This window comes from Cervus elaphus, chromosome 5 (assembly GCF_910594005.1).
Source record: "Cervus elaphus chromosome 5, mCerEla1.1, whole genome shotgun sequence".
NCBI classification, from domain to species: Eukaryota; Metazoa; Chordata; class Mammalia; order Artiodactyla; family Cervidae; genus Cervus; species Cervus elaphus.
In genome coordinates this window covers 113,034,857-113,046,969 of record NC_057819.1, presented here as the reverse complement: position 1 = coordinate 113,046,969, position 12,113 = coordinate 113,034,857, and the positions used below count along the sequence as shown (strand labels likewise).

At 39.6% G+C, this 12,113-nt stretch overlaps 1 long non-coding RNA gene across 1 annotated transcript in view; it reads right to left on the bottom strand.

The window, feature by feature from the left end:
• Positions 1-4,599: 4,599 nt before the first annotated feature.
• Positions 4,600-12,113, bottom strand: part of LOC122695017 — a 29,454-nt gene continuing 21,940 nt past the window's right edge. Inside the window, exons 5-6 of the long non-coding RNA XR_006341298.1 lie at positions 7,515-7,659; positions 4,600-4,728 (exon numbers count right to left, since the gene is read on the bottom strand). This is a non-coding gene — a long non-coding RNA (uncharacterized LOC122695017). The remainder of the gene's footprint in view (positions 4,729-7,514; positions 7,660-12,113) is intronic.

Below are 12,113 nucleotides of genomic sequence, written 5' to 3'. Positions count from 1 at the left end.
TGAGGAGGCCTTACAAATAGCTGTGAAAAGAAGGGAAGTGAAAAGCAAAGGAGAAAAGGAAAGATATACCCATTTGAATGCAGAGTTCAAAGAACAGCAAGGAGAGATAAGAAAGCCTTCCTCAGTGATCAATGCAAAGAAATAGAGGAAAACAACAGAATGGGAAAGACTAGAGATCTCTTCAAGAAAACTAGAGATACCAAGGGAACATTTCATGCAAAGATGGGCTCCATAAAGGACAGAAATGGTAGGTATCTAACAGAAGCAGAAGATATTAACAAGAGGTGGCAAGAATACACAGAAGAACTGTACAAAAAGGATCTTCATGACCCAGATAATCACGATGGTGTGATCACTCACCTAGAGCCAGACATCCTGGAATGTGAAGTCAAGTGGGCCATAGGAATCATCACTATGAACAAAGCTAGTAGAGGTGATGAAATTCCAGTTGAGCTATTTCAAATCCTGAAAGATGATGCTGTGAAAGTGCTGCACTCAATACGCCAGCAAATTTGGAAAACTCAGCAGTAGCCACAGGACTGGAAAAGGTCAGTTTTCATTCCAATCCCAAAGATAGGCAATGCCAAAGAATGCTCAAACTACCGCACAATTGCACTCATCTCACACGCTAGTAAAGTAATGCTTAAAATTCTCCAAGCCAGGCTTCAGCAATACGTAAACCGTGAACTTCCAGATGTTCAAGCTGGTTTTAGAAAAGGCAGAGGAACCAGAGATCAAATTGCCAACATCCAATGGATCATCAAAAAAGCAAGAGAGTTCCAGAAAAATATCTATTTCTGCTTTATTGACTATGCCAAAGCCTTCAACTGTGTGAATCACAATAAACTGTGGAAAATTCTGAAAGAGATGGGAATACCAGACCACCTGACCTGCCTCTTGAGAAACCTGTATGCAGGTCAGGAAGCAACAGTTAAAACTGGACATGGACCAACAGACTGGTTCCAAATAGGAAAAGGAGTACATCAAGGCTGTATATTGTCACCCTGCTTATTTAACTTATATGCAGAGTACATCATGAGAAATGCTGGGCTGGATGAAGCACAAGCTGGAATCAAGATTGCTGGGAGAAATATCAATAACCTCAGATATGCAGATGACACCACCCTTATGACAGAAAGTGAAGAAGAACTAAAGAGCCTCTTGATGAAAGTAAAGGAGGAGAGTGAAAAAGTTTGCTTAAAGCTCAACATTCAGAAAATTAAAGATCACAGCATCTGGTCCCATCACTTCATGGGAAATAGACAAGGAAACAGTGGAAACAATGGCTGACTTTATTTTTCTGGACTCCAAAATCACTGCAGATGGTGACTGCAGCCATGAAATTAGAAGACGCTTACTCCTTGGAAGGAAAGTTATGACCAACCTAGATAGAATATTAAAAAGCAGAGACATTACTTTGCCAACAAAGGTCCGTCTAGTCAAGGCTATGGTTTTTCCAGTGGTCATGTATGGATGTGAGAGTTGGACTATAAAGAAAGCTGAGCACCGAAGAATTGATGCTTTTGAACTGTGGTGTTGGAGAAGACTCTTGAGAGTCCCTTGGACTGCAAGGAGATCCAACCAGTCCATCCTAAAGGAGATCAGTCCTGGGTATTCATTGGAAGGACTGAACTGAAGCTGAAACTCCAATACTTTGGCCACCTGATGTGAAGAGCTGACTCATTGGAAAAGACCCTGATGCTGGGAAAGATTGAGGGCAGGAGGAGAAGGGGATGACAGAGGATGAGATGGTTGGATGGCATGACTGACTCAACGGACATGAGTTTGTGCAAGCTCTGGGAGTTGGTGATGGACAGGGAAGACTGGCATGCTGCAGGCAATGGGGTCACAAAGAATCAGACACAACTGAGCAACTGATTCAAACTAACTGATCAAACTAAGGGAAAATAAATTCTCTCATTTATTTGTTGGAGAAGGAAAGCACTGAAGCCTGGTTAAGGGATCAGGAAGCCCTGAACTGCCTGGATTCAAAATAATTTCTACCTCTTTCTAGCTGTGTGTCTTTGTGAAAAGTATCTAACTGTTCTGTTGCTCAATGTCATTACCTGTAAAACTGAGATAAAAATGAAACTATCTAGTTCAGAGGGTTGTGGTGAGGAGTCAGTATCCAGTCCATGTACTTTGAAAAGTGCCTGGTTCATATTAATCTCTCAATAAATGTATCTGTATCAAAAGGTACAAACTGCTAGTTATCAAATAAATAAGTACTAGGGATATAATGTACAGTGATAAACATAATTAACACCACTCTATGTGATATCTGAAAGTCATTAAGAAAATAAATCCTAAGAACTCTCTTCAGAAAAAATTATTTTTTTAAATTCCTATATCCATGGGGTCACAAAGAGTTGCATATGACTTAGCCACTGAACAATAACAAATTCCATATAAAAAAGATCTACATGAGATGAATGAATGTCCACTAAACTTCTTACGATAATCATTTCATGATGTATATAAGTCAAATCCTTATGCTGTACACCTTAAATTTATACAGTGCTATCTGTCAATTACACCTCAATAAAACTGGAAGAGGAAATAAAAATTTTTTTTTAAAAAGTAAATGTAGGGAACTTCCCTGTTGGTCCAGCAGTTAAGACTCCATGCTCCCAGTATAGGAGGCCTGAATTTGATCCCTGGTAAGGGAACTAAAGGGCTTCCCTGGTGGCTCAGAGGTTAAAGTGTCTGTCTGGAATTCGGGAGACCCCGGTTCGATCCCTAAGCTGGGAAGATCCCCTGGAGAAGGAAATGGCAACCCACTCCAGTACTCTTGCCTGGAGAATCCCATGGAGGGAGGAGCCTGGTAGGCTACAGTCCATGGGGTTGCAAAGAGTCGGATACAACTGAGCAACTTCACATAAGGGAACTAGATCACACAAGCTACAACTAAAGGATCCCACATGCAACAACTGAAGATTCCTTCATGCCGAAACTAAGGCCCAGCATAGCCAAATAAATGAATAAATAAAAGTGAAATATTTTAAAAATAAATTAAATGTAGCTATATAATGATGAAATTAGAGAACTTCAAAGACATAGAGCTTAGAGGTTATAGAGTCCCTGTCAAGCTTCCCTAAAGAGGATTCAGGCCCCAAAAGGATGAAGTGGCTGGTTTAGAGTCATCCTTGGTTCTCAGAACAAGAGCAATAATCATATTAATCCCTTTAAAGGTGAATACTAACTCTCTCTACTTTATGATAATGCTCAGGAACTGAACTGAAAAAATCAGCCAACTAAAACAGAAGCATTTAGGAGAAAAAAAAAAATGACCTAATTCCAACCAATGTGTTGCCAAAATGGCAAGACTACAAAGAGAACAGAGAAAAAGGCACAGCTCCTGATCCTATTCCTTGTGATACTCATGCCTGCAGGAGTGCGGGGCTCAGCAAGGCCAAGGTGTTCCTGCTCAGGAGGGAAGTACTACCTGGCAAGGCAATTAACATGCTTGAACTAGTCTCAAAGGCAGGATGTAGCTGAAAGCTCTCCAGAAAGGGAAGAGGGATGTAACTGCTGTGGTTCATCAGAGCCTTTTACCTACTTAATGTAAAAAGGAGTATAGTTATATACGGTACTGAGAGAACATGGATTTTAATTTTTTAATTATCAAGATTACAATTTGCATCTTAAAAATTGCTTTACCACATCTACCTGTCACATACACATACAAACATACACACACAAAGAAGTTCTTTCTTTTTGCAAAGAAGTAAACTAATACAAAATATAAAATATCCTGTGATAATTTTTAAATTGCTCTGAAGGGGCAGAATTTAAGAAGGAAATACTGAATTTTCTGTGTAAGGAACCCTAAAAACTAAAAGATCTATGCGCTTCACTGGTAAATTTTCTCTCTTCAGGTGTGACACCTCTCAGCCAAAGAATCTCTCCCAGATAAGTGGGAGGCCAGGGACGGCCTCGGGTGACAATCTGGAGGAGAGGGTGTCAGCCATATGCTTACTTAGATGTAATGAAACGATTGTTGGGCAGAGTCAAAAGACCCAGGTTTCTAATTTTGGTTCTTACATGGACAAATTATATTACATAAAGGAAAACATAACTTTTGAGCTTCAGGTTCCTTCTCTGTAAAATTTCCTGACCACTTCTCACAAAGCTCATAAGCATTTACTCTGCGTGTGTGCTCAGTTGTATCCAACTCTGTGCAACCCCATGGACTGCAGCCCATGGCTCCTCTGTCCATGGAATTTTCTAGGCAAGAATACTGGAGTGGGTTGCCATTTCCTTCTCCAGGGGATCTTCCCAACCCAGGGATCTCCTGTGTCCCCTGCATTGGCAGGTAGATTTTTTACCACTGTGCCACCTGGGAAGCCCATTCATAAGTGTTTGCTTATACACCAATATGTAGCCTCAGTTCAGTTCAGTTCAGTCGCTCAGTCGTGTCCGACTCTGTGACCCCATGGACCGCAGCATGCCAGGCTTCCCTGTCCATCACCAATTCCCAAAACTTACCCAAACTCATGTCCATTGAGTCCTGGGGATGCCATCCAACCATCTCACCCTCCGTTCTCCCCTTCTCCTCCCGCCTTCAATCTTTCCCAGCTTCAGTGTCTTTTCAAATGAGTCAGTTCTTTGCATCAAGTGGCCAAAGTATTGGAGTTTCAGCTTCAGCATGAGTCCTTCCAATGAATATTCAGGACTGATTTCCTTTAGGATGGACTGGCTGGATACATAGGCTGGTAGGGTTGAAACCTGCAAAAGTGATATAGAAATGCAAGCATGAATAGCAGAAGAGATTAGACAAGAAAAATGATTTCTTATTTAAAGGGGAAAGAAGTCTTGAATCTGAGGAATCATTAGAACAAACTTGAAAAATGACTCCATGCCAATTAAGGATAGTGGTGTAGGTGTAAGTATAGGTTTCCATGGCGATAAACACCAGTGAAGGTAGTGTCATGATGCAATGACTGGGATCCACAGCAGTGGGCTTTTCCCAGGTGACAGACATACCATCTGGAACCTCAGTTATCAGAATACAGTATAAACAGGCTGCTGATCTGAAAATCAAAATCAACAGAGATTTGGTCCAAGCAGATATTACAGCAAATATTCAGTAACTGAAGAATTAATGAGTTAAGTAAGAAACCTACACTCCTCAACCTCTTTCTTAAAAATAATGCATTGCAACATATACATAGCTAGCCTTCTATTTTTCAGGTCACTGCTGCTAGTGATCAAAATTCCAGAACTATTTTTAAATGGGCAAGGACATAAGGGTTATTAATTACCTCGATTTGTCATTAAAAACAAAAAGCAGTCTTCTGTTCAAAAGGGGGTTGTATTCCAAGAATTGTTTATAAATATTTCTAGGTAACAAACATATTTCACACTTACTATTTGTCACATATTATTCCTAGTCCTTTAGGAATATAATTTGTTTAATCCTTATGATAACTCTATGAAGTAGGAACTGGTGTCTTCATTTTACAGATGAAGAAACACCAAGGCACAGAGATGTTAAGTAATTTTCTCAACATCACACAGCTGGTAAACAGCCTGATAATGACTGGAGAGCTGGAAGTGCAAAAATGTGGTTCCAGGATTCTTTAAGTGCCATGCCAATGCTGACCTTTGGGAACTTGAATATATTTTCTTAGAACAAAGTTATTGTTGTTTTTGTTGTTCAGTCACTAAATTGTGTCCAACTTTTGTGACCCCATGGACTGCAGGCCTCTCCATCCCTCACTATCTCCCAGAGTTTGCCCAAGTTCATATTCATTGAACATGTTATAAATGAACAATGTTGTACATAGTTACAAAATTCCATGCTGGCTTATTTTACCACATGTAGCTGAGCTGAAATTCTGTAGATCTGTTGATGTACTATCCCTGGTTCCCATTACAGTGTCAGTCAGAGCAAGCACTCAATAAATGTTTCTTGAGTTTAATACACAAAGGACACCCCACTATGGACATAAGCACTCTGGAAGGACTTGGAGCATCCAACAGCAGGAACATAGGTGTCCTCCTTCCCAGCCTCGCCCACATCAGTCCCAACAGTTTGAGAGTGGAAAGGAATTTGGACTAATGGGCCAATGGAGGTAGAACAAGTCTTTGGCAGTTGACAGATGGGGGTCTTGGTTTTAACAGCAGCTCAAAATTTCAGCAGCAAAACTAAGGAGAGAATCTGGGTTTTTACTGCTGAGTAGGAGGATACGATTGCAAGTCTGTGACAGAAGGTGGTGTGAAACATTGTGTGGAATGGCAAGCTGAGTTGATAGGACCAAGCTACAGGGAAACTGGGTCTCTAACTAGGGCAGCTGTTTGTAAGCAAGGGAAGATGATAAATAAACCACTGGCAACCAAGAGTGTACAGCTAGGTCAACCACCGAGATGGTAAATAAACTCTATTGTTACTTGGTTTTTTAAAATAAGCAAGTTATTTTTCTGACACTTTCTCAACATTGTGAAAATTACATGAGAGAAGATTTGATGGGAGCATATAAAAAGGAACAAAAATTTTATGCACATTCTTCAAAATTAGGGACTGTGACTTTCCAAGATCTGAGTGCTTTTTGCAAGATGCTCAATTAATAATTGATAAAAATTGACATATTACTGTGTATAAAGTATAAACTAATAATATAATAATAGAGTGATAAATAATAAAGTAGAATAATACTAAAACAAGATTAATAGAATAAAATTATAGAATTATAAATAGAAAAGAGGTAACAGAATAAACAGAATAATCAATAAATATAACAAGTGAATAATAAATAATACAGTAATAAGTAAACAGAATCACAACTGAATAGAGTAATAGGTGAATGGTAAATGAATGAAGCAATAGAACCAGCTATTAACTATTACATTCAACATAAATGATGCAATGAATTTGAAATAATCATACGACCTTGTGAGCAATTAAGAAAGCTGGCATTAATTACCATATGTAAAATAGGCAGGTAGTGGGAGTGGCTGCACAATGCAGGGAGCTCAAGCTGGTGCTCTGTGACAACCTAGAGGGGTGGGATGGGCGGAGGTGGGAGGGAAGTTCAAGAGGGAGGGAATATATGTATACTTATGGCTGATACACATGTTATATGGCAGAAACCAACACAACATTGTAAAGCAATTATCTTCCAATTAAAAATAAATTAAGGGCTTCCCTGGTGGCTCAGAGAATCTCCCTGCCAATGCAAGAGACACGAGTTTGATCCCTGGGCCAGGAAGATCCCACATGCCGTAGAGCAACTAAGCCCATGAGTCACAGCTACTGAGCCTGTGCTCTAGGGCCTGGGGCCCGCAACTACTGAAGCCCGAGCATTCTAGAGCTTGTGCTCCACAAGAGACGCCATCTCAATGAGCAGCCCTCCCAGCTCAACTAGACAGGAGCCCCTGCTCGCCACAACTAGAGAAAAAAGTCTGCACACAGCAATGAAGATCCAAGACAGCCAAAAATATTTTAAATAAAGAACTAAACAAGGTATGTTTAATTGATTAATTTTGAAAAAGAAAGCAGGTATTAGACTTACCCTTTCCCCAAAATAAATTATTCTGAAGCTATCAAAATTCCCAAATTTAATTTTGAAAATCTTATGGTATAGCAGGAAGACATGATTCCAGTTTATTCAAACAGGCATTTTGGTCCAACTTCCTCTTTGCACACAACAGCAAAATCTACAAAGCAATATAATGGAGAATATTCTTTATCCTATGAATAAATAAGCAAATTAAAATGCAGATGCCTTGGAGCTTTATTTAGGCAATACCATTAACTACATTGAGATCTTAAATCATCACTCTGAGTTTTGAATTTTTTTATTTTAAAAGAAATAAATTAATCTAAATTATTATGCATGCTTCATCCTTTTCTAAGTGGTAAAGAATTATTCAAAACGTGCCTGTCTAGTCTTATCTCTAGACTAGACAGCAGAAAATGCATATAATTTAATAGAAAATATTTTAGAAATAGTCTTATTTGAAGCAATTTTTAAGCAGTTTCCAAAAGCACTGGTATCAAAGTTAAGGTTTATCTACAGAACAAAATGGAGGTCAAATGCCCAGTTGATGTCTTGAAAACTTTGACGAGTGCTGGCCTATGAAAATCAAATTGAAGAAAGAGACTTACCACAAAATAGAATCATGCCTCATGCTTGTCTACCTCACCTTCAAAACAATAATTTTCTTCAAGATTCATTTTATTAATAGCAAAATCAACCACAGAAAATAGAAGTACAGTTTTAATTTAGTTTAAAAATCTTTTAAACCTTAATAGAATATGGTAGAAATCCATCCCAACACCAAGGGGAATTCATGCAGCTAGTGAGCCAAGTGACTCCAAATTTTGGCTATGCAATTTAATCTTGTCCCGGCTGCAGTTTGGCGCCACCTTCTGGCAGTTGTCTTCTATGTCTAAAATCAAGAGAGAATTCTGGGACCCGCTAACTTCAAGAAAGTAGGCCATGGGTATTTTCATTGCATTATATATGTCTGTTCAAGGACTGATGGCCCCAGTATAGAAATTCATGAATGTATATCTGTGAGTTAACCATACCAATCAGAAACAGGTACATGATATACATAAGCAATTCATGAAGTGTGAATGGCCAACCAGCTTTAAAAAAGTGACCAAGGGCCAACATCTATAGTAAACCAAGAAAGGCATTAAAACAGGTCCAGTTTGTTTAATGATTAAACTCATGGTGTAGGGAAAAGGCACTAATACATCACTGGGTGGACTGTAAATTGGCAAAAAACTTCATAAGAACATCTCAGCACCAGATATTTAAGAAAATAATATGTCCTAAAGGGCCAACAGCTCTATTTCTAGAAATTTATTCTTAAACAATCAGTTATTTATTATATGTCTATTCCTCCTAGCAGTGTTTTATCACAGTGAAAAATTAGACATAATAAAATATCTGACAATGAAGAATCAACAGACCATCAAAAGTCCATAAGAGGAGAGTCATGCAGCCATTAAGGATATTCAGGTTCATGGACTGACCTGAAAAGATGTCAATCATCAATTAAACAAAAAGCAGAGTTTCAACACAGAAAATACGCTATCATTTACCTTTAAAAGAAAAAGAATTGTACACAAATTATATACGTGCCCATTAAAAAATGGAAACAATATACCTATAAGTGTTAACAGTGATTATTCACTGGTAGTGAAAATATGGGTGATGTTTATTCCTGCTACAAGTTTATATATATTTTCTAATTTTTTCTGTGATAAATATCGGTAAATTTTTGAATCTTCCAAGAAAAATCATCTGTTTGTTTAAATGTTTTTACAATGAATATGTTCCTATTTTTAATCTTTAAGGAAAAATAAAAGAGTAGTCAAGTGGTAAGTAATGTCATAGAAACTTTAAGAACAATGAAGAAAGAAGTCGTGGGGAGGAGAAGCTGGTAAATTAGGAGCTGGTGACTGGAGTAAGAAAACGTTCTAGAAGAGGCAGTGTTTGAATGGTGGTGAAATGTGGACACACGGAAAGAAGAGAACCGGGCATGGTTTGGGTCCTCGGCTGGCTCCAGGACGAATCATACAAAGTGCTTCTAGAAACACCCAATCACCTACCATGAAGACGTGATAGGTCAGTGTCCAAACATCACCCATTTACCCTTTCTAGAAGTATCAGGGACTTCCCTGGCAGTGGTTAAGACTTCGCCTTCCATTGCAGAGGGCCTGGGTTCCATCCCTGGCCAGAGTACTAAGCTTCCACCTGCCTCACAGCCAAAAAATCAAAACATAAAACAGAAGCAGTGCTGTGACAAATTAAATAAAGACTTTTAAAGAAGAAATATCAATACGAGTGTCTACTCTGCACCGAGAAGGGCAATGGCAGGCCCTGGACTTGCTGTTGAACGCCACTGTGGGAAGAACGCTAGGCTTACCCCCACGCACTCTTCAACCTCAGATTCCCAGACACCAGGTTTCTCTGCCTCCTTCCAGGGCACAGGGATCAGAGGAGAACTATTGCTTGCTGGGACCTGTTTCTCATTCATCTAGCCAAGCCCCACATTAGAGCTAAGTCTCGTTCATTTTCTCCCTTCCTGAAAAGATCTGGCTTCTTAATCAGTATTCCCACCTGTTCCCTTCATGCAATAGTAACCATATAGACTGGCCCCCAGGTTCAACCCTCCCAAGCCTGGCCCAGATCTACAACCTCCCAATTCATACTTGCCCTGTCCTGTGAACCCTTCCCATCTGAGGCCACAGCTCTGCAATGGTTTCCCAACAGCCGTGTTCCCCTAGGGTCAGCCCTGTGCCTCTTCTCTCACAAGCAAAAAACAATTTGGCTAAGTACTAGGAAGATTTCCAAGTGTTCCATTAACTTGTACATGGCATTCTCTTATTATTTTCACCTTTCCTGTACCCACAGTTATGTCTCCTCTCCCATTCCTAATTCTGTACTTCTTAATCTCTCTCTCTTTTCCTAAATCAGAACCACAAAGATGTCATCTATTTTAATGGTCTCTTTAAAGAATCAGTTTCTGAGCATCTGTATGTATTTGTTATTTTCTATCTCGATGTCAGCTCTTCTTGTTATTCATCTATTTTTCATCTATTTTATTTTGTTGTTCTTTTAAAAAAAATTTTTGTAGGGACATCCCTGGCGGTCCAGTGGTTAAGACTTTGCTCCCCAGTGCAGGGGGCGCACGTTCGATCCCTGGTCGGGGAGCTAAGAACCCACATGCCTGGCGGCCAAAAACCAAAACATGAAACGGAAACAGTATTGTAACAAATTCAATAAAGACTTTAAAAGTGGTCCACATCAAAAAAAAAATCTAAAAAAAATTTTGTAGTAAGGTTCTTCATTGTTAGTCTCTCTTTAATAATGCAGCTATTTGAGGTTATGAATTTTCCTCTACAATTTTAGCTATAACTCAAAAGTCCAGGTCTGGAGTTTTCTTCATTACTTTCTAGTTGGTTCGTAATATGGGGTTTGATTTTCTTTGGTCCAGGAGTTTAGGAGAATGTGTCTGAGTTTACAAATTAAGGTTGTTCCAGTTGTCTTTTTATTGCTGAATTCTAATTGTGTCAAATAAAAACAAATCTGGACTTAGATAAGGATGATTTTCCTTAGAAAGACTCTTGCAGTAGGAGGATTGCTCTGATGTCAGAAATATACAAGCATGTCAAAATCATGCAGAAAAGAGTTTTTTTTTAATAGACTAAAATAGGAGGCAGGCAGAGATACACAGAATCTTTGGAGAGGAAGCAGGGCAAGCAAGGAGAAAAGACCTCTGGGATCTGACAGGAAAAGAGTCTGCTTCTCCTGAGGTCAGCTGATTCCAAGGAGCAATTATAAGAGGGGCATTCCACTTTTTTTGTACTTGCTCAAGCTTGAGGGCACATGTGCCACAGCTAGAGAGTCCATGCACATGATGCAAAGATCTCACAACTAATGCAGCCAGATAAATAAATTCTTTTTTAAAAAGCCATGAGGTTAGGGCCTGAGAGCCCTTAGCAAAGGTCACTGTGACCATTTTGGGGAAGGATGGCCACATGGGGTCACTTTATAGCTCAGAAGGTTGAGTCCCCAACTTTCTGGAGACTCAAGAAAAGTGACCTGCTCAAAAAAAAAAAAAAAAAAAGCCAGAAGAAGCTGAGGGGTCAACCTCAGAGAGACACAGAGGAGACTGCCCAGCAAACTGACTTAGTAATGGCGAGAGACATGGGAGCCTGGGTCATGCCACTCACGTTACCATCTGGGTTATAGCTGTCTGTGAGTCCTCTAAATAGATGCTGTGTACCTTGTATGAAGGAAGATCCAAAAGGACCTTTCAAGCAAAAACAGTCCAACTCTGTGCTTAGTTCAGTTCAGTCACTCACTCATGTCCAACTTCTTGCGACCCCATGGACTGCAGCACACCAGGCTTCCTTGTCCATCACCAACTCCTGGAGCTTACTCAAACTCAGGTCCATTGAGTGAGTGATGCCATCCAACCATCTCATCCTCTGCTGTCCCCTTCTCCTCCCACCTTCAGTCATTCCCAGCATCAGGGTCTTTTCAAATGAGTCAGTTCTTCAAATCAGGTGACTAAAGTATTGGAGTTTCAGCTTCAGTTCAGTCCTTCAAAGGAATACCCAGGATTGATTTCCTTTAGGATGGACTGAT